At 47.3% G+C, this 18,457-nt stretch overlaps 1 long non-coding RNA gene and 2 other non-coding genes across 3 annotated transcripts; 1 reads left to right on the forward strand and 2 right to left on the reverse strand.

Annotated features, from left to right (window-relative positions):
* The first annotated feature begins 402 nt into the window (after nt 1-402).
* On the forward strand, nt 403-2,709 carry LOC140626777 (uncharacterized). Its single transcript, XR_012025788.1, has 2 exons — nt 403-2,065; nt 2,200-2,709. It is a non-coding gene; the product is annotated as an uncharacterized lncRNA (long non-coding RNA).
* A 7,317-nt stretch (nt 2,710-10,026) lies between these two features.
* Nucleotides 10,027-10,097, reverse strand: TRNAG-GCC (transfer RNA glycine (anticodon GCC)). The gene has a single exon. It is a non-coding gene; the product is annotated as a tRNA-Gly (tRNA).
* Nucleotides 10,098-17,880: 7,783 nt separating this feature from the next.
* TRNAL-CAG (transfer RNA leucine (anticodon CAG)) lies at nt 17,881-17,963 on the reverse strand. Its single transcript has one exon. It is a non-coding gene; the product is annotated as a tRNA-Leu (tRNA).
* Between the last annotated feature and the right edge of the window lie 494 nt (nt 17,964-18,457).

Here is an 18,457-nt window from a genome sequence, read left to right on the forward strand (position 1 = left end):
CTCCCTGGCCCCGAGCTGACCGAGGCTGCGCGTGCGCACGAGGCCACCCGCCCCGTCGAGCCCAAGGCTGGCTTGCCTGGCGGGCTCCGTCGGGCCGGCCCAAGCCTTTTGGCCTCGCTGGCTGGCTGGCCGGCAGGTGGGCCGACTGGAGGTCTCGGCGTCTCGCGGCCGCCTCCCCCGGACGCTCGCCTGGCTCCCCGTCTCGCTCCGCCCCAGGCCCGACAGTCCGGGACGCCGTCCGACCCCAGCCGAGGCCACCGACAGGCCGGGCGCCTCGGGCCTCCGTGGGTGCTTGGACTCTCCCGCAGCACCCCTGCCGCCGGGAGAAAGGTCGTGGCGGCTCGCAGCGCCCCCACCCCCGGCCCCCCGCTGGCTCCTTGGTGAGGTGCTACTTGGCGGCGGCCGCGCTGGGGGCATGTGGGGGCGGCGGGCCGAGGCAGAGGGGGCCGGGTGTGGGGAGGGTGAGCCACCTGTCTCTCTCTGAGTCGGGGGTCACTTGCTGGAGCCCCCGGTGCCTTCTCTCGGCCGTCGGCCCGGCAACCGCCAGCGATGGCGGCGCACGTGGGTGGTGGTCTTGGGCTTGGGCGGGGATGGGAGCAGAGCGCCGGCCCCCGCCGCCCCCGCCCGGGCAGGCGGTGGTTGGAAAGCGGTTGTGGGCGTGTCCCGGTGGCCGGACCACCAGGCAGTGGAGGCCAGAGAGCAGGGAGATAGATGCAGGAGGCCAGTGGGGCTAACCCGCGGGCCGGGCAGGTGGGAGGGGGCGGAGGCACCCGGGGGACAGACGGGGTGCCCTTGGAGGCCCCGGGTCAGTCCAACTGCACGACCGCTACCCCGAATCCTGGGGCAGAGGGGCAGGCGTGTTCCCCGACACAGCTTCCTCCACCCCACGCCCCCGGCCCGGCCCCGGCCCCAGCCCCACGTGGCCGGCGCCCCAGCTGGATGCGCTGGAAGGTGTTGCCATTAGGCCTTTGGCTGGATTCAACGCATGCTACTCTACTTCTGTATTCGTTTCGTTGTCTCGTATAGCTGTTCTAATCAAATTAGTAGATTTTATTTAGTGAGTAATACAAGTTTGCATAAAGGTCTCTTGGGTCTATTTGGGATGTATACTCTCAAGAATGAAGAATTCATATTAGCTCCAAAAGTTAACGGTATGCCCTCATGTATTTTTTTTTACAGTTTAAGGAGAACAAGGCCCTGATCAAAATTGATTTCGTTGTAGTCTAAAGCATGAGATTTATATTTTTCGCGTTTTATGACCCTCAGTGTCACTCTTCTTATTCCAGTGAGGGTATAGGAGTACATTATGTACCTATATTAGTCTTAGTATTAACACTCCACTGTACATCTTTCATCATGTGTTCTATTAAAGAGCCTCCTAGTTTGTCATAGTTTTAGTTCATCACATATTCTCTGTTTTTTCTGAGATGCCTGATGGCTCCCTGAAGCATGTAATAGTGATCTCCATGTTATGAGTCCAATTCCCACCTTGGGCATAGATTTTACTTAAAAAAATAAGTTACACTTTCCCGTGGGAGGTGCCTTCTCTACCTGGAGAAAAGAGACCTAAATATCTCCCAAGGTAAAGGTATATTGAGAATAATCTATTTGCAATATTTCAATGTAGTATTAGTGGTGATTGTGATAAAATGTTCCATGCCATTCAATTTTGGGGAATAAAATTATAATTAAAAATTTTTAGAGAAAAATTTGGATCAATGTTAAATGTGTTTTATTATTTGTCAAACAGTTTTACTCTAGCAATTTCTATTACTCAATGTTTGCACTTTGCAGGAAAAATTGTATGTTCATTAGTTTATTATTTGTATTCTAGAAAACTAAGCAGTATTTCGAGTATTCATTACTATGTGCCTGTTTATGACATATATAACACAATATAGCTGTTTAAAAACATGAGTAAAAATGTATATATGTCACTTATTCTTTTGTGGTAGTCAGACCCTTTCTGTAGATCGCCATCTCTTGGTTTCAAAGCTGGCCACAATCCTTCCACATACTGTATGGGGTTTTTTTGTCCGTGTGAATAACAGCACGTAGCTAAAATGTAAGTATGTCATTTCCAAGATGAGGTTAGAAAATACTGTGGCTTCAATCTTGGGCTCTGTCTGTGTGTCTGTTTCTTTCTCATAACCTTCTTTGGAGGAAGCCAGTTAACATTTTCTGATGATGCACCTGCAGGCTATGGAGTAGCCCAGAGTGGGAGGAACAAAAGGTGTTGGAGCACCCAGCCAAGTGAATTGGGTCCTCCATTCCAGTTGAAGCTTCAGATGACTGCAGGCCGGTCAGCAGCTGAGGACTGGGAAGCAGATCCATGAAGCTAAGTTGCTTCTGGACTCCTGACTCTGGAAACTGCGATCGAATAAATGTTTCTTCTTTTAAGCTGCTAAGTTTTGGAGTAATATAACATGCACTCCATTTGTAATAATATATAAGTTATCCAAAGATAACTAATACAAATAGTATGTTAAAAAAAGGGGTACGGAGGTGGGTTAGTTGGTTGAACGACTGCCTTCGGCTCAGGTTGTGATCCTGAGATCAAACCCTGTGTGTCATGCTCCACGCTCAGCAGGGAGCCTGCTTTTCCCTCTCTGCCTGCCATTGCCCCTGCTTGTGCTCTTTCTCTGTCAAATAAATAAATAAAATATTAAAAAAAAAAAAAAAAAAGAGGGCAATCCGGGTGGCTCAGCGGTTTAGCGCTGCCTTTGGCCCAGGGTGTGATCCTGGAGACTGGGGATCAAGTCCCACATCAGGCTCCCTGCATGGAGCCTGCTCCTCCCTCTGCCTGTGTCTCTGCCTCTCTCTGTGTCCCTGATGAATAAATAAATAAAATATTTAAAAATAAAAAAAAAAAGAAAGAGAAATAGGATGTGTGTTTTCTATGTAATCACTTAGGATGAGGTCTTCCTGGAGTCTATACTGGAGCTGAGAGGGCTGCTAATACAACATGACTAGCATCCATATTAAAAAGGGAAAACTTAAAAAAAATTTTTTTAATTAAAAAAAAAAGGGAAAATCAGTACACTCACATGGGAAGAACTCCAGGGAAAGTTTGGAGTTATGCTGCCACAAGCCAAGGAAGTATCAGAAGCCAGGAAAGAGGCCTGGAACAGATCCTTCCCTAGAGCCTCCAGAGGGAGTATGGCCCTGCTGACACTTTTTTTGTTTTGTTTTGTTTTGTTTTCCTGCTGACAGTTTGATCTCAGTTCTGACCTCTGAAACTGTGAAACAATAAGCTTATGTTGGTTAAGCCACTCAGTTCACAGTACTTTGTTATAACAGCTGTAGAAAAAGAATACATTGGGTTGAATAAAATCGATGATTGAATTTATTTAATCTGTCTCGAAGAAGGCCCTGACTCTTCCTTCTTCCAATACCCTGCAGAAGAGATGTATGCATTTCTGAAAAATCATGCGATCCCATTTTAAACAAAAACAAGCATATGCCTTATTGTGTGGCCTGGTGGCTAAGCTTTGTAGACCCACAGGGGAAACCTTCCACGATTAATTCAGTGAGAATGGAATCAAGGTCCCCACGTCTGTGATTGAGCGAATACCTGTTCTTGCCCGCACAGCTCAGGAGTGTATTGTGGTGCCATGAGGAATTGTGATGAGAATTATAGTGGAGGGGACTGAAGCACAAAAATCTGGAAGCATAAATCATTTATTTTTTCCTTTGATTTTTTTTTTTTTTTGGTTGGTATTTTTGTGTGTGTTGTTGTTATGGAGAAGAAAATTGCTTATCCAATCATCAAAAGGAATGAGGTGAGCCCTCCAGAAAACTGCAAGTAAATCACTATTAATTCCCAATCCTTCCACCCTTCCCTGAGCTCCCTCACTGCTTGCATTCCCAGCTCTCTGGATCTTTGCCTCCTTTGACCAAAATATCAGCCGGAAAAGCTGATTCTTCCCATGGCATTACTGAGTGGCCGCAACAAGAGAAGAATGTTGATTATAAGAAAACAAAACCCAGTCACGCGAGAGGAAATACAGATGCACCATAAACCAAATGCACCCTAAACCATAAACCTTTGAGAGGAAACCTCAAAGATATTCAAAGACAGGGAAATAAGCATGACGTCAGCAGACTGAAAGTGACACAGGAAGTGTGTTCGGGAAGCCAGAATTGGAAGACAAAACCACACTTGTCTGCTTTCTTCCCTACGTGTCTCCAATTCCCAGCAGCTCTCTCATTTTCTCTTGCTCTCTCCCTCTCTCCCCTCTCCATCCTCCCTTCCTTCCCCCCTCCTTTTCTCAGATGGCTTGCTTTACTTATATGACCTAACATGTTCTGATTTGATGTGACCTTTCAATTAAGTACCTGCCATTATCTACATGAAGTATTTGCACCTCAGTTCATTTCAAAGTCTGATGAGTCACTGGTCATTCCGTGAGCTTCATCCCCCTTGGGGGACTGTAGGTCCCAGCCTGACCTAGGGCAGGAGGAGGGTGAAAGAGTTAAGAGAGGGCTTTTCCTGCCTGAAAGACTTAAGGCAGCCTCTTCTAGCTGTTAGCAGGGTGCAGGAAGTGGGGCATGCATGTTAGGTATCTGCAGACATTTCCTATTATAAATAGATACCGACATTATCTCTTTTTTCCTTCTGTTGTGGCTATCATATCTGGATGTATCATGTAAAAATTATATACTTGCAATTTGGTAAATGCTAAAGGGATCATCCCCATTAGGGAGGAGATGATTTTTTGCTTTCACTTTTTTTATTTCTCACTTAAAAAAAATGCACCTATTATATCTGTGAATTTAAATAGGTTTACGTTACATTTCTCTTTTTTAATTAATTTTTTTTCATAATACATTTCAATTGGACATTTATCCTGTCAGGTTTTCCAGGAAGCTGTTTCTTCTCCTAGCCCTTTATCTGGTGATGCGTATCTACTCCATATTCTTAGTTAAATACAGAAAGTTGGTCTGTGTTTAGCAAACAGCAACTGGCATTGCCTTTGAACATTCTCCCATTTACCTATAATCTGGCTTGCAAACTCTTGAGTTCTCTCCATGATTTATTAGGGAGAATTCTCTGACTTTGACACTTGATACTGACTCCTGAACACATTTTTTAACCTGCCCTTCAAATCCAGGAACGTGTAGCCATTGATATTTTGGTTGTCAACTTTGACTCTCTTTCATACTTAGTTTCACACCAAGCAATCCTTGAGCATTCCAGACACAGAGCAGTTTCCATCCCTGCCTGGCTGTTCCATCTTCTCAGAATGTTCTTTCCCTAGATATCCCCTACCTCAATTCCCTTCTTCTTCCAAATCTTTACTCAAAGGTCATCTTTTCACCCTATTTAAAATTGCAATCCATTCCCCACTTTTTCTTCATAGTACTTATCATCTCCTATAATTTAATAGATTCATTTCTTATTTTGTATCTCTCCAATATAATGGAAGCTCCGTGAAAGCAGGGATTTTGTCTGTTTTATTCATGAATGTATCTCCAGTGTCTAGAACAGTCCCACACATAGGAAGCACCTAATATGTATTTGCTGAATGAATGAAAATCTGTGGTTTGGGGGCTCTGAGCCTTTTTCCCAGGCGACGCTCACAGCTATACCTGAGGACATCCCTCTGAGGCTTTTATTTTTGCACTTTCCCATTCTACTAAGCCAGAAAAATGTATCATCATGGGAAAAATAATGATGCCCAATTTACAATGAATGAAAAAGACACTCTTCTCCATTGACAAACGATCATGCTGATACATTTCAGCTTTCCTACCTCAGAGAATTCCGGGTCTTCATGAACTTCTTTCAGGAATAGAGGTGGTGTAGTTCAAGATACCATCTTTTTGTATCCCGACCTTGTTCACAGGTTGTTTTTTTTTTGTTTTGTTTTGTTTTTTTTAAAGATTTTATCTGAGAGAGAGAGAGAGCATGAGCAGGGGGAGGAGAAGAGGGAGAGGGACATGCAGACTCCGTGCGCAGATTGGAGCCCAACTCTGGCTGGCGGGATCCCAGGACCTTGAGATCATGACCTGAGCCAGAATCAAAGAGTTGGGTGCTTAACCGGCTGCCTAACAAAGATCACAGTTCAGCAAGACAGGAGTCTCCCTCAGTAACGTCTTAGTGATTTACAAGAAAAAAGCATTCTTATCAACAGCGTAACTTCCAAAGACTCAGTTTTCTGGAGCCCTCCCATCCATAGTCATGTGAGAAACAAAGGTAGAAGGGAATGTAAATTAAAAAAAACTTCCTTATAACACGCAGCCCATTGACAAGGACTTGTGATAGGCATAGTATCGCATTCCTCCAGGAACCTCCCAACTGTCTTACAGTTAATGCTTTCCGAGAGGGAAAAACAACCTTAACTTGACCATTGCAAGGCCTCCAGTATCTTGTAGGCCCTCTTTAGCAGACAAAAATTCACAATTTTCAAAAATTGTGAAAAATTCTTGTGAAAATCTCCTTATGGGACACCTGGGTGGCTCAGCGGGCTGAGCGTCTGCCTTCGGCTCGTGTGATCCTGGAGCCCCAGGATCAAGCATCAGGATCAAGTCCCACATCCGGCTCCCTGCGTTGAGCCTGCTTCTCCCTCGGCCTATGTCTCTGCCTCTGTGTGTGTGTGTGTGTGTTTCTCACAAATAAATGAATAAAAACATAAAAAGAAAAAAAAATCTCCCTTTTTCCTTACCCCCAATCTTCAAGTGTATAATCAGTCATTCCTCACCCTTATAAAGCAGCCCTTCCTGCCCACTGGGCCTTCTCTGTGCTCTAATAAAAATAAGTGCCCCAAATTGGTGCACCATGTTGCACCAATGATGGCTCAAGGGCTCTTTCCTGGCCCTCAGCTCCGCACCCCACCAACACAGCCACATTAAAAAAAAACTACATAGTCCTGAGAAGAAATTGCAGGACACACACAGCACAGCACAGCTAACAAGTGACACAAGTGGGAAAGTTTATTGCGGAGGGGGGGGGGAGAGAAGGAGCTCCAGGGTGCCCTGGAGGGTGGGGGTGAGGGTGGGTTTCTATCTTTTACTGACAATTGTTAACTAGCGGGGCAAAATAATGAATTCATTCCTTGGAGCAGACTCCAGGTTTTCAAGCCTTTTCTTCCTAATTTGCTCAGGGGTTTCCGTCAGGGCGTCCTGCATCTTAGGGCCCTTCCTGTGGAGGGGCGGCCAGGCCTCCGTGCCCTCCTGCCACCTCTCCCCCTCCTGTTAGAACCTGACTGACTGCCTCTGCTACAGCACCGACTGGCTTTGCTTCCCACAGCCATTTGGCTTGATTACAACTTTGTAGTTTCTTTCCCTTCACGGGAGGGAACCCATCTTGTTTGTTAGCTGTTGTGGTCTAATTATTATTATTTTTATAAATAAGAAAGGGTATTCCTAAAAAGATTTTATTTCAGAAAGGAAGAGAGCACAAGCAAGGGGAGGGGCAGAGAAACAGACTCCCCACTGTGCAGAGAGCACCCCTCCACCCCCCCACCCCCCCACCCCCCCCCCAGCCAGGACCCCAAGATCACTACCAGAGCCAAAGACAGGGCTTAACCAACTGGGCCACCCAAGCAACCTGTTGCTAATTATCGGGTCCCTTGTTCTTACTGCGTTAGTCAGTGAATCCCACCCAGTCCTGAGCTCAGAGGAAGTGGTGAATGAATCTGCTGATATGGTCTGGATTCCCCAGTTCAATGTTTGCCAAAAGCACTTCCCTGGTCACAGAACTCCTTGATAGGCCTCGCGGAATGAAAGGTCGTGTGGTCAAAATAATGCAGAATGTTCTGCGTACACTGTTCCTCTTTGTATATTCATAACGCCCATTAAAGGCTCCAGGAAGCCCTACTGCAAAGAAAACTTTTAAACTAAGTTTTATACGGCATTAGCCATATAAACTTGTTTCTGGAATGTTCTTCCTTACAGATATCCACATCTCACTTCATCATGGTCTTGACTCAAATGTCATCTTATCATGAGGTCTCCTTGATCATTCACTATAATCCCCTCCCTCACCATCCCCCTCTCCCATTTTATTTTCCCTCATTGTACTCATTTACCAAGTGAGGGAACATATGTTTGCTTGCTTAATTGTTTATTGCCTAACTATCCCACCTCCTATCAGCCGGGCCTTTGTCTTGTTCGCTGCCATATATTCAGAGTGTAGATCAGTGTCTGGCACATGATAAAGCATTCAATAAATATTTCTGGAATGGGTAAATTCTTTAGCATTTGAAATCAGAAGAATTTCAAACCTAGAAAATCCATAGACATGATGTAGTCCAATCTCCTCATTTTAAAATTGAGGAAGCAAAAAAAAAAAAAAAAAAAAGAAAGAAAAGAAAAATTGAGGAAGCTGTGGCCCAGAGGGTCGAAATAACTTGTTTTAAGGTATATAGGTAGTTGGTGTTGTAAACCTTTTATATACAGCTTGGGATTGTACTATATACATTTTGCTTTACAACTTGATTTTTGCACTTGTTGTTGGGCCATGAGCATCCCTCCACTTCATAATGTCCATTTAAGTGATTACTTTAAAATATGTCCTACTTCTGAAGATACTCAAGCTAAGCTACTAAACATAAGTGGATATATTTAAGTGTATATATGAAGTTAGCATCGTAAGATGAGCCTTTATATCGGAACCTTTCTGAACTGGAAAGTAGAGAGGGACGCCTGGGTGGCTCAGTGGTTGAGCATCTGCCCTTCGCTCGGGTCATGACCTCAGGGTCCTGGGATTGAGTCCCGCATCATGCTCCCCTCAGAGAGTCTGCTTCTCCCTCTGCCTGTGTCTCTGCTTCTCTGTGTCTCTCATGAATAGATAAAAATATTTAAAAAAAAAAGGGGGGGGGGGGAATGAATGACTTTGGAAAGATGCCTATGTGGTCAATGTCCAGGTATGAAGGTGCTTGCTTTAAGGCTATCCCTGGAATTATTGGGGGGCGGATGGGTGGGGGTTTGAGCTACTGAGGACTGGGAGAGAATGTTGAAGGAACTTGTACAGACAGTCCCCAAACAGGCCAGGGCACAGATCTCAGGCCAGGTCACCTTTCTTTCTGAGGTGAGGACCGTTCTCTTGAAGGCCCTTGGCTAAAATGTCCCAAATGTGATACCCAGGCATGCCTGGCCTAGACTCTTAAGGGTGAATGAATTTAAAGCTGACAGCTCCTCTTTCTTCTGTGGCTATAAAATAGGTTCCTTCTTTTTGAAGATGACTTGATTTTCCACCATGGAAGCCATTCATTGCACACTTCAAACATTCTCTTTTCTCCTGGACCAGTCAAATCACCTGGACCCATCCCAGTATGGCTGATTTCTCCAGCAGCAAACGTTGCCAGCTCCTTCTCACCCCTACACAGGGAAATCGTTCACCAAGAGAAACCCAGTCCAGAAGCCAGACTGACCTCTGCATCCTGACTCCGCCTCCCTCTTCAAAGGCCTCCTGAGCTCTCCAGGAGGGTTCTCAGCTCTCTGACGAGAAAACAGCCGCTTATGGAACACGGTTTTTAGTTTCTCTTTTTAGAAATCGGTTTCCTTTGAACTAGGCAAATATCAATGTAATACACAAAAGTCAACTTTAAGTTCCTCTGATAAACTACTGAGGTTTAGCGTTGCAATGTGGCCTCACACCCTTAGGGCCTCGTCAGTGTTGCAGGGAGTGTCTGCTTGCCACTGCCACCTGGGAGACTCAGGCTCCATCCCCAACCTGCAAATGACAAGGGCATTTTGTTTTCTTTCCTCCCCTCCCACACTCACGTCCCGGAAAATCTCTCCCGTTTGGCCTACTGTGCTTTACTGGAAGAAGCCGGCCTCTGGGGCAGTGCCCGCGGCGACCCCAGGGGCAGGGACGGGTCTCAAGAGCGGGCGCTCATGGGCATCCTCCTAACAGGGCCCCGCTCCTCCGAAGAAGGTGACTTGGTAAAGGAGGGGAACCAAAACAAAGGAATACTGGCTTAGCTAGCTGGTTTCCTTTGGGTCAGAGTCACAAATCCAAGAATGAAAAAGGACCTAATTAATTAAAAGGAAGAAAAAAAAAAAAAAAAGAGGCAACGTTGCATTGGCCGGGAATCGAACCCGGGCCTCCCGCGTGGCAGGCGAGAATTCTACCACTGAACCACCAATGCTCGCGCTGCAGCTGCCCCGGCGCCGCCCCTTGACTCCAGCGCGGCCCTCGCTCCTTCCCGCCCGGACTCGGGTCTTTGCCGAGTCACCACCGTCCCGAGAGCCGTGCCTTTCCGTGTCAAGACAGCAAAAGGTTACGCCTCCAGAAAGAACAGCGCCGCCAAACACTATTGGAAGTCCCGGCCCTTCCTGGGGGCGCGGGCCCTGCCGCGAGGTCCGGTCCACGGGGCGTCCACGCCGCGGTGGCCCCGCCCGCCTGCTTCCCGGCGCCGCCGCGGCGCATCTTCCACGAGCACCCGGCGGCCGCCCTTGCCCCCGGGCTCACCCACCCGGGCGCAGGCGCTCCACGCGGAGGGGGGAGGAGGAGGGAGGAGGGGGATGGGAGGAGGGAGGGGGACGGAGGAGGGGAGGGGGGAAGAGGGAGGGGAGGGGAGAAGGAGAGGACGGAGGGGGGGAGGGGAGGGGACAGAGGGGGAGGGAGGGGAGGGGAGAGGACGGAGGTGGAGAGTAGGAGGGGGAGGGAGGAGGGGGGAAAGGAGGGGGATGGGAGGGAGGAGGGGGGAAAGGAGGGGAATGGGAGGGAGGAGGAGGGGGAGGGAGAGGAAGGGGAAGGGGATGGGAGGAGAGGGGAGAGGAGGGAGAGGGAGAGGAGGGGGAGGGAGGAGAGGAGCAGGGGAGGAGGAGGGGAGAGAAGGGGGAGGAGGAGCACCTTCGATGTCAGGGTTCGGTCTGCAGGAGGAAGTTGGGAGGACAGTTTGGGAGGCTGAGTGGCACAGGCCGCGGGGGGGGGGGGGGGGGGGCGGGGGGAGGCCCAGAGGGACAGGATGGTTGCCAAGAACACTCTAGAGGCCGGTGTCTTCCCTGTGAAGGGCCCCTTGCGTGAGGAGAGCCTCGGAGGCAAGATTTCCAAAGAGGACAGGGTCAGGAAGTCCTTGGGAGCACAGCCGGGGTGGCAGAGGAGGAGTGTGAGCATCAGAAGAGGGAGCTGGAGCAAGTCTGTGCGCTCACCTCTCCGGGGCCCTGCGGAGGCCTGCGCCCTGGGGTTCGAAGCCGGCCTGGGAGCCCCAGGACTGGGCCCGGCTCTGAGGAGGTGGATTGATTGGCCCCTCCTGACAAGTGCTCTGTGACCGCAGGGGCTGGACTGTCCTCCTGATCCTGCCCTGGGCTCCAGGACCGGGAGGGGAGGAGAATCCTCCTCCCAGGCAGGGAGCTTTCTTCTCAGGGTGTTGTGTAGCTGAGGCCTGTGTCATTTCACATTGTAATAGGCTCTTCTCCCATTTCATACAGGCGAAGCAATTATTATTATTATTATTGTTATTGTTATTATATATTTTATTTGAGAGCGTACACAAGTGGGGGGAGCGGCAGAGAGAGGGAGAAGCAGACTCCCAGCTGAGTGGGGAGCCCCAGGCGGGAGGGCCATGATCAGGGGAACCGAGAGGTGACCTAAGCCAAAGGCAGTGGCTCAACAGAGGGAGCCACCCAGGTGCCCCCCAGGAAGTAATTATTATTAACATTTGTGTATTAACTTAAACATCGCTTTTACCTACTTTTTGTTGTTACTTGCATGTATGGATTTTGTCAATATATGTGGATTTTCCGATATATAAATTTAAATAAACTTTTAAAACTCCGCCTTAGTTTTCATTCCAACCAATTAAATACATAAAAAGGCCAGGCTTCAGAAGCGGAAAACGTTGGGGTCACTGTTAAAGGAGGAATATGAAGAAAACTTACAAACGTGTGTGTGTGTGTGTGTGTGTGTGTGTGTGTAATTTCCACAGAGGAAAACAGGGCAAGGAGAGTTCAAGACAGTAGTAAAGTCTGAGGGCTGATAGGAGAGGGCTATGAGTTATCAGCTGGAAGAGTTAAGGAGATGGAGCGGGAAACGGGGAGAATGGAGAGAAATTTCAAGTCCTGGCAAGGTTCCCATGTATGACCCTAAGATAAAACATCCTGCATTGGGATTCTAGTTTAGTTTGCCTGCATGTCCTAATACACTGATGAATAGTTTATGTGCTAATTAGTTGCCTCTAATCAAATGACTTTATCTAGTGTTCTTTTAGACAACAAATCCCAGTTCTGGACTCTGGAGATGTAGTTTCTTCTGACTCTGGAGAGAGTATATCTAGTGGTGTTGATCTTCTGTGTATGAGAGAAATAGCATGGGTCCATCTGCTTTCTGCTGATGGGCCCTACAGTGATGCTGATGATGATGATGATGATGATGATAACAGTCACGTATCATGACAAAATTGGAACCAGACTGCTTAGGTTTTCACTTCTGTTCTTTTCTATATGGTGCAAGTTAAACTCTCTGAGGTTCGGGCTCTGCTTCTACATGGGAGGTGGGGGTGGGTGATGAATAGGACTGGTCTCAGGATTGCTAAGAGGGTTCAATTACGTAAGAAGTGATGAAGAATGTTAGGCATCTAGCATATGAGTAACAAAAATTAGCTGTTACTAATTATTTCAGTTGAGTGTCAACTACATAGCAGGTACTTGACATATACAATCTAGTTAAATCCCCACAACAGCAACATCACAGGGTTGGAGCTCTTTTGGAAGATGAGGATCCTGAGGCTCAGAGACGTTGAACACTTTATGCAGGTCACATAGCTATTAGGTGCGTGTGGGGGGGGAGTGGGTTGGAATTCAGAATCCTGTCCTGCCAGATTCTAAAGCCTGTGCGTTGTCACCTCACAAACAGGCCATAACTCTACTTATTATCAGAACCCCCCACAGATGTTGTGAAATTGGATATGTTGTTCCTTTAGAACACAGTTGGATGCTGAGCCCTGAGAGAAAGATGCATATTTTATGGTATTATTTACATTATTCACTAAGTGAATATGTGCTTTTTATAAGCAAATGACTCAAGCTGGGAAGTATCCTCAGGTTCCATTTTACTGCCAGTTAAGTAAATGACAATATGTGAGCGAGGATAAACTTGCATGAGTTCTTTCCCAGTTAACCGGGTCCACACTATCTCTCCTATGAGCAACGGCAGATGCATTTTTATCTCAGAAATGCAGTTGGGTTTGGCTAGAGCAAGGCCACATCAACAGAAGCTGAGAGTTGTCTCCAGAAGGGGGGACGAGAGGGGTTTGCAGAAACAACCCACCCTTCCCGTACCTGTCATTTCACATTTTTAACTGCTCTCTTTTCTGTGTCTGGTCTGCTTCCTGGGCATCCTGGTTTCACATCGAAGGAACCTGCCCCCCAAAAGAGGACACGGCATACACATTCAGTATTACACTTTCCCTTCGCTGAATTTCCTTCCAACTTCCGACAGGGACCACCTAACCTGTTAGTACCTCCCAAGAGGAATGATGGTATGATGGCACTCTTGTTGCCAGGTGAACCAGGGTGGTGGAGGGGTGGGGGTCGGTGTGTGTGTGTTTGTGGGAGACCCAGGCCCTGGGGCCTCTACCCAGCCAGACCCCAAGGACTTGCAGAATGTTCTTGCTCTTGTCACAAGAATGAATTCAAAGGCAGACACACAGCATAGTGGACAAGTGACATACGTGGGAAAGTTTATTAGGTGAAGAGGACACTCTTGAGATAAGAGAGTGGCCAAGTGAAAGGGGGGTGAGAGGAGGAGTGTGCAAGTGTGGGAGTTGGGTTTATATCTTTTATTGACAGCTGTTAACCATGTGGCGAAATATTTGTTACTTGGGACAGGAAGCAGGGTTCCTGCTTTTTCTTCCTAATTTGGTCAGGGGTTTCCTGTCGTGGCATCTTCCTTCTGGGGCCATCAGGTTTGATCCGGCTTCTTGTGGAGGGCTGCCTGGACAGGCCCCTGACCTTTCCGTGGCCGGCCCTGACTTCCTCGTTGCCGGCTCCCAGGTCTTCTGTTGGAACCTACCTGCCTCCTCATAGCACTCACAGGGGTTAGAGAGTTTGTTAACATTTCAACAACATTTATCTTATTATCTCTTTAAAAATACGTATAAGGCACAAGAAGGAAAGTTCCCTTGTGCTTAATTGTGAAAACATTTCAGATCCTCTCGTGTGTGGTATCTATTTTTCCATAGAAGGATTAAACACCCCACCTCATCTACTTTTAAATGACTGTTAACAGTTTCGTTGCTTGGGGGACCGTTTCTTGACTAATAGGCATCTTTATGTTGTATATAGTTCTTCAAGAACAAAATCTCAGCTGAGTAAATCTAAAGACCTAATTGGCTTGAGTATGTGATTCAAGATTGGGCGATATCCCATCTACTGAGTAAAGGGGAGTTCCAAGGCCTAGGTCAAAATGTGAGGTTTCTTTAGGAATAACGGTGGGACAAGGAAGTTACTAGCAAAAGAAAGGATTGGTCCAGACAAGGTCACTTTCCCTCATAGGTAAGAGCAGGGTCCTTTACCTGTCTTCTGGGGATGGAGAGGGGCATGTGGGGGATTCCCTCAGTGGTGCTGACTAGAACAGCCCTGACTCACTGGGTAAGACTACTTTTCTGGGGGAAAGTGAAGCTGCAATTAGGTTAGGTATTAAGCCTCTGATTGGTGACTTGGCCCACCATAAGTGACTCCCTCTTGGCCCTGTGATTTTCTTTTTAACACAGTTTGATTAGTGTAATAACAACTATGTCACGCAGTTCCTCAAAATATTACAACAAATTAGATCGAAATACATGCCCATTATTTAAAAATCAAATCTTGCTACAAGCCTTCCAATGGAAAAGCAGCATTTTCTTGCCTCACTCTCAATTCCTCACAGGCAGCCATTTTCAAGGTTTTGTTTTGTTTTTAAATTTCAAAAAGAGAGAAAGAGAGCGAGCGTGAGAGAGCACAAGGATGAGCAGGGGCAGAGGGAGAAGCAGACTCCCTGCTGAACGGAGAGCCCGATGCCCTGGGATCATGACCTGAGCCAAAGGCAGACATTTAATGGACAGAGCCACCGAGGCGCCCTTCAAGTTTTTTTTTTTTTTTAAGTGCCTTTTTATCATGCAATAATTTTTGATTGATGGAGGAGTTGTGAAGATACTTAGAAAATGACAGTCTATCCTTCACCCAGCTTCCATCCCCTAAGTTAAGATTTGACATAACCGTGATATCTTGCCAAACCTAAGAAGCTGACATTGGTACAATACAGTTCACTGAACTATAGACTTTATTCAGATGGCATGTTTTTCCACTTTTTTTTTTTTTTTTTTTTACTGTTTCAGAAACTGATCCAGGATCCCACGCTGCACTGTTACCATGTGTAACCCATGACTTGTGACTGGTCCCCAACCTTCCCTTGTGTTTCGTGATCTTGACCTTTTGGCAGATTGTCCCTCAGTTTGGGCTTATCTGATGGTTTTTCATGATTAGACAGGTTTTTGAGAAGAATGCCACAGGGTGAAGTGCCATCTTGATGAAGTCAGTCAGAGGTATATGAGAGCAATGGGACAAGTCACTGTTGATGCTCACCTTGATCACATGGTTAATGTTCAACTTGATTTTTGTACATGTCTCTCCTAGGAATGCATGGCAGTTGTCTTTCATTTAGACACAGTTGTTTTTTGTTTTTAAAGATTTTAGTTATTTACTTGAGAGTGAGCACGAGAGAGAACACCAACAGGGGGAGTGGAAGAGGCAGACGTAGAAGCAGAGGAGGGAGCCCAATGCAGGACTCAATCCCAGGACCCTGAGGTCATGACCTGAGCTGAAGGCAGACACTTAACCAACTGAGTCACCCAGGTGCCCCTAGACACAGTTTTTCATTTAATTTTTGATCTTGTGTTCTAAGCAGTGTCTGACAGAAGTAAGCGCTCAGCTGATCCTGAGTAAAAGGTGCCTTGGTGAGAAGCAAGGGAAGGGATATTCCAAGTTCATGATCAACCTGTGCAGCAAAGGTACCTAAATTAGACAGACTGGAGATTCTCAAGCTTTTATATCCATATGGATCACCTGGAGATCTTACAAACTTCGGATTTGGTGGGTCTGAGGTGCGGCCTGCGGTCTGCATTTCTAATAAGCAAACTCCTAGGCTCTCACCTAAGCCTCCCAAAAGGTCTATGTAGGTTATACTGCAGGCAAACTTCCCAAGATCACAGTCTAGTAAATAACAGAGAATGCAGTTTGTCTGGCAAACTTTTGCTAATGAACCTGAAGATCCTTCCATCCTCACACTTGTGAACCTCAACACACTCAGTCTCTTCATCTTGACAATTCTCTTGTCTTCCCAAAAGGACAACAGGATTTTTTCATAACCAGTTCCTCCTACATCTGAAAGAAAGCATCCTATTTGTGATCTTCAGAAAAAAGAAGCTCTTAAGACAACAAACTCCACAAGTTGACCTTTCCTCCTACTTTTCCTGATTTGTTCTGTTGATATCTTGTCCTGGGTTTTGGTGACCCAGCAAACCTGCTGAATTAGCGTTGGTGGCGGTATCAGTGTCAGCAGCTGTTCAGGTTTTAACCTGATGCCTGGATGCTGGCAAAGGAGCTCCGGGCTGCTATCAGGAAAGTTAGGTACCTGGCCTGGCAGCATTCCAAAATGTAAGCTCAAGAAAGCCAGATCAAACCAGATGAGCCCAAGACAAAGAAGGCCTAACACTGACCAAGTAAGGGAGAAAAGGCCAAAACTCTGCTCCCAAAGAAATCTCCTCAACTAATAAATACTCTACCCCCTGGTTCACAACTGTCAATAAAAGATACAGACCCAAACCCTGGGTCCAGCTCTCTCTTGGGCACTCAGGCTCCCACATCTCCAGAGTGCATTCTCTTCCTTTTTAAAAAAACCATTCACTTTCACCACTCAACCACTGATTGGTCCCTCCTTGAATTTTTCTCTTCTGGTCCCTCCTTGGATAGTTTTCTTGCCACCAGACTGAGAACCTCCAGTCACATCCCAGGAACTGGCTGGGTGAAGGCCTCAGGGCCCAGGGGTCTCCCCAGTCCACCCTGCAACAGTAGGAGTCGGTGGGACAAGTCGGTGGGAAATGTGAGTGTGGTGCCCCAGATTGCGAATCCGAGAAACCACCAAGAAGCCGACACCGATGCAAACACACGAGGGTTTATTTACAAGCTCGAGCTTGGGTCCAAGTATACCTGACACAGAGAGCAGGGACTTGGACCCTGAGACTAAGAGGCCTAGCAGCTTTATAGGGACCAGTGGCCAATGGGATATGCAGAAAGTTGCACAGTCCTGTCGGTCCACAGGCAGGTGGCCGATTGAATTACATTTAACCTTAAAGTATCCATTTGAACTGGCCTATCACTGAGCCGATTTCTGATTAGGGTGTGCCCAGCGGCTTGACTAGGGTGGGGCAGCGCCCTAAGCAATAAGCAGGTCATGTGGGGGCGTTACAGGAGGTGGTGGGTGCAGCACAAAATGGAGTTAGTCCTGCTCTGCTTGTCCAGGGGTAGGGGATTTTTGTCAAATTTCCTGGGTCCCACAGTGAGGCCTACCAAAGTTTGACACTACTGTCGGCGTTAGAAGATTCTGGACAATTTAGCAAATAAAGGGATCTTAGCTAAGAGCTTTTTCTTGTTTACTGAGAGGAGACTTTGAGTTCAGCCTGCCCTAGTGTGCCTGGCTGGCACACAGAAAGGACTCAAAATACGTTCATAGGTGTAGATCTTTGTCTCAACTACTCCCTGATTTTGTAGACCGGTCTCCTGCCTACAGTACAGAAAAAAATAGATTCAGTCCCGTATTCACAGTGAAGCATAACATTCATATGCAGAGACGCAGGACAAAAAGAAAGTGTCCTTTAATCAATACTCCTTTCTCCATGAATTCAACTGTATTTGTTGGGAAAAGGGGAAAAAAAAAAAAAAAAAAGAGGATCTTGTCAGAAGTGGGATTCGAACCCACGCCTCCAGGGGAGACTGCGACCTGAACGCAGCGCCTTAGACCGCTCGGCCATCCTGACACGGGAGCTCCTGCTTTTCTTATTTCATTTTCAGATCACCTTACAGGGCTGTATCGTGACGTCACGTCACTTCGATGCAGCGTTTATTGCTTGAAATAAAACTAGAACCCTCCCTGGGGTCCTTGGCAAAGCACCGGAAAACAAAACCGTCTCTGACTCCTCCTTCCTACTAAACCGTAAAGATCCATTTCCTCTCGCGCCCTTTCCGGCGGGTCTTCAGCCCCAAATCGCCGGCGCCGAATCTCACACTCGGCGGATCCGGAGCTGGGAGCGCGGACCCGAGCAGGCGGCGGGGAAAACCCCGGGCGGAACCGGGCCTCCGCGGACCCTGTGCCCCCCGCGCCGCCCCCGCGGCCTCCGGTCCCGTCCGTAGCTGGCTGACCCGCGAGGAGTCGGGTCGGGATCCATCCTCGCTAAGGGAAGGCTCCATGTGCTGCAGGATCATGAAAAAAAAAAAAAAAAAAAAAAAAAAAAAAAAAAAAAAAAAATCCACG

The sequence above is a fragment of the Canis lupus genome, chromosome 38, assembly GCF_048164855.1.
Source record: "Canis lupus baileyi chromosome 38, mCanLup2.hap1, whole genome shotgun sequence".
Taxonomy (NCBI): domain Eukaryota; kingdom Metazoa; phylum Chordata; class Mammalia; order Carnivora; family Canidae; genus Canis; species Canis lupus.